Source organism: Myotis brandtii, unplaced genomic scaffold (genome assembly GCF_000412655.1).
Source record: "Myotis brandtii unplaced genomic scaffold, ASM41265v1 scaffold246, whole genome shotgun sequence".
Classification (NCBI taxonomy): Eukaryota; Metazoa; Chordata; class Mammalia; order Chiroptera; family Vespertilionidae; genus Myotis; species Myotis brandtii.
The window spans coordinates 873,234-877,483 of record NW_005359310.1 but is presented as its reverse complement, the minus strand read 5'-3'; positions in this window follow the sequence as shown (position 1 = coordinate 877,483).

The window sequence follows — 4,250 nt, the reverse complement described above, 5'->3', positions numbered from 1 at the left end:
TCCTGGCATCTTGCCTAATGGGGGCCTTTGTCAACCCGCTAGCAGCCGCTGGTGCAAGAGGCTATAACTCAACCCCAGGAACAAGGTTACCTCACGGAGGCCCAGATGGAGGAAGCTGGATGGGCAAGGACACCACAGGCCCCCCTGCTGGTCTCCAGCCCCTCCCAGCCCCGCACAAGGTTCCCTGTCCGCCCAGGACCTTCTGTGGGGGGCCCAGCACCCAGTGCAAGTGGTAAGGAGGCACAGCTGCTGTCCAGGACCTCCGACCTCCAGAGGGAGCACCCCAAGAAACCTCATAGGAAAAGGTGCCCCTTTGGAATGCAACCTGCGCCCCGCTCCGGAACCTGCTGTGGCTCCCCGTTGCTCCACAACCTACAGTGGTTCCCCGTTGCTCCAGTGGCTGCCCTGCCCAGCCCGGCCCGGCCCTGCCCTGCCCTCTGCCTCTGCCCTAATTGAGCCCCATCACCTCCACCTGCTGGGGAGTCACCTCTCCCAGAATGCCCAGCGCGGCCCTCCCTCGCTGTAGAGCGCAGGGGGCAGTGTGACCCCCTCAACCGTCACAGCACCGCAGGCCCAGGGTGAGGGCCGGCGAGGACCAGCCACCTCACGTTTCTCCGCTTCGTTTCAAACTTCCAGAAAGTATCCACCCCGCGTGCTCGGTTCTCTCTGCTGATGCCTCCGGGTGGTAGGCTGCCGAGGGGTCCTTCCTCCCATTTCCTTGAGGGTAAGACTGAGAGCGAGTGTGGTCAAGAAGCCGACACACAAGATCCGGGCCAGCGAGGGAGATTAGCAACAGGGCTTTGGGGCCCGGCCCTGAGCACACCCCACCTGAAGGCTCTGGAAACAGGTCCCGACACAGGGGTCCATTCCGTTTTTCCTTCTTAAAAAGATATTTTGTAAAATTGATTTCAGAGAGGAAGGGAGAGGGAGAGAGAGAGAGAAACATCCCTGATGAGAATCATGGATCGGCTGCCTCCTGCACGCCTCACACTGGGGATCGAGCTTGCAAATCGGGCGTGTGCCCTGACCGGGAATCGAACTGGGACCTCCTGGTTCACAGGTGGATGCTCATCGACGGAGCCACGCTGGCCGGCTAGGTTTTCATTACAGATGACGGACAACATTATATTCATTTCAGGGGCACACGCAGTTGACCAGACATGCGTATGCCTTACGCCGTGATCCCCCCAGCATTGCAGGCCCGGCTGACGCCTCACAGAGCCCGGAGGTCACTGAGTATGAAGACTGTGGAGTCGGGCTGTCCCCTCTGCTGCCTTCACATCGCTGCCCTGCGCTCAGTCTTCCACGTGCACTCAGCTCCCCGCCCAGTCCCTCTGCACAGCTGGCTCTTCACCCACAAACCTCTTTGCAGACGAATATTCTGCTGGGAGAGCAGTGCCCTCTGGCGGCGGCCTCGCTGCTACGCCAGTGCCCGCGGGGGCAGGTGGGCAGGGCGGAGGAGTGGCAGGAAAGGCCTGGACTTACTAGTATTGTTTTGTAATATATTTCTTTATTGATTTCGGAGAGGAAGGGAGAGGGAGAGAAACATCAATGATGAGAGAGAATCATGGATCGGCTGCCTCCTGCACGCCCCCCTACTGGGGATCATCGAGCCCACAACCCGGGCATGTGCCCTTGACCAGAATCGAACCCGGGACCCTTCGGTCCACAGGCCAAGTCTTCAACTTTTTCAGAAGAGAAAAGGGGCCTGGTTGGTGTGGCTCAGTGGATAGAGCCTCGGCCTGCGGACTGAAGGGTCCCGGGTTGCGGGCTCCTCCTGGCCCGGGCCCTGGTCAGGGATCCTGCAGGCGCCAACCCGTCGAGGTGTTTCTCTCACATCGATGTGTCCCTCTGTCTTTCCCTCTCTTAGAGAAAAGGGGACCCAGGCCGTAAGTGCCGTCCGTCTGCCATGGGGGAGGGGGGAGGGGGAGGATGGCCTCTGACCTCAGATAACCTGCCAACGCTTAGTCCTCAATCTCTCCACTAGCGCCTCCTCCTATCCCTAGCGCCAGCTCCGTGCTGTGCCGGGAGCCAGAGGCCATGACGCCTCCGAGGAGCTTCCCAGAGGCCCGAGGCACCCTCCCTCCTTCCCCGTCCTCACCCTCGGGGGCGCATGGCTTCCCCTGGGGCCCCTCGGGGAGCAGCTGGAGAGGGTCTGGAGGAGGGAGCCCTGAGGCCAGGCGCAGCTGCTCTTCTAGACGGAGTGAGTGCCTGCGTCATCCGGCTGGCTGCCGGGCTGTGCTCTGGTCCCCGGATCCGGCAAAACGAAGTCCCTGGAGAACTTGCCGAAGCCGGTTGCTGTGGATCAGGGAGTGGGGTGTCTGATTGGATTGGGTTCAGGAGAAAAATGGGACGAGAGAGATTAGAGTCGACTTCTTTAGAGTTTTACTGGGAAGCGAAGGAATATCGCCGGAGGATAAAGTGGGTCGGGGAAGGTTGTTTCATTATCAGTAATAGACGTTTCGTTGAGCCCAGCTGGCACGGCTCAGGGGTTGAGCGTCGACCTATGAACCAGGAGGTCACAGTTCCATCCATTCTCGGTCAGGGCACAGGCCTGATCCCCAGTGGGGGGGCGAGCAGGAGGCAGCCGATCCATGATTCTCTCTCATCATTGATGTTTCTCTCTCTCTTTCCCTCTCCCTTCCTCTCTGAAATCAATAAAAATATATTTACAATAAAAAATTAAAATAAATACACATTTCATTGAAATGTCCATTCAGACAAAGAGCGAACACACATGAGCGCAGAGCGCAGTGCGTTTCCACCGGGAGACCCATCATGAAACCAGGACCCGGATCATAAAACAGCACGACCCCCCCAGCCTCCTCGGGCCCTTCCCAGCCACCCCCCAAAGACAACAGCACCGACTTCCATCACCAACAATTTAAAAGCAGGCCTTTTCCTTTTTTAGAATTTAAATTTTATTTTTTTAAGAAATCTCTTATTATTTGTTGTTGTTGTTAATCCTCACCGGAGGAGAGTCTTCCATTCATGTTAGGAAGAGTGGGAGGGGCTGGGAGAGACCCAGCGAAACATCCGGACCAGCCCGCCTCGAGGCAGGCACGTGCCCCCGACCGGAATCGAACCCGGGACCCTTCAGTCCGAGGGCCGACGCTCCATCTGCTGAGCCAAACCAGCCAGAGCTAAAAGCAGGACTTTTCGTTTTTTAAAAAAATGTTAGTCAGCATTTGCTTTATGTATTTATTTTTTAATCCTCACGCGAGCATTTCCCCCCATTGGTTTTTAGAGAGTGGAAGGGAGAGGAAGAGGCAGAGAGAAACACCGATGTGAGAGACACATCAACTGGCTGCCTGCCGCCTGCCCCCAGCCAGGGCCGGGAGCCTGCAACTAAGGTCCGTGCCCTTGACCAGAATCGAACCCGGGACCCTTCAGTCTGCGGGTCGATGCTCTAGCCACTGGACCACACCGGCCAGGGCAGGACTTTTCACTTTTTAAAACTGGACGCCCAGGGGATGGAGTGGCCTGTGCCTTTCTGTGCTGCTGATGTTCAGCACCAGCTGAGACAGCCACCACAGTGCTCTGCTCCGGTCGCTGCCTGAAGGACCCCCAGGACCCCTCTGCTGTCCGAGCGGAGGTGGTGCTCCGCGTGGGGTGAACACTCAGAGGCGCTGTGGGGCACGGATGGACCAGCTGTGCCTTCCGGGGCCCCAGAGCCTGCGCATGGCCACTTCCTCACCTCTGACCGCTCCCCCCCTCAACACGACCTCCACGCGGCCACCTTCCGGGGCTCCCTTCCCTGGGTGTGGGAACCTTGGGCTGGCCACCCCCCTCCTGCTCCTTCCCCAGAACCGCCCCCTGGGCCTCTGCTACACCCAGGCTCCGTGCTGACGCCCCCAGACCCCAGGAACAGTGCACACCTTCATGGACATTCCCACCCTCGGCTAAGGAACCCCGACTCTCTCTCCCAGTGGCAAGCACAAAGCTGAGCTCCTTAAAGCCCTTCAGGAACTCGGCTGATTGCTGACAGGTGCTTAAGTCCTCACCTAGGAACCCTTCCAGGCTCCCTCTTCCGCCCCAGCCTCGCCTCTCAGCTCCGCACTGAAAGCAGGTGAACTCTGCTGTCACCCGACAGCCCAGGGGTCGGGCTGCCGCTCACCACTCCGGCCCGTGAAGCAGAGACAGGGCTGAAGCAGATGTGAGCGTTTGTTCCAATCTGCAGAGGAGCAGCAGGTCACCCACAAACATCTGCCCCTATCGCGACCCCCGCCCGCCCCCCATCTCTCCCTTCC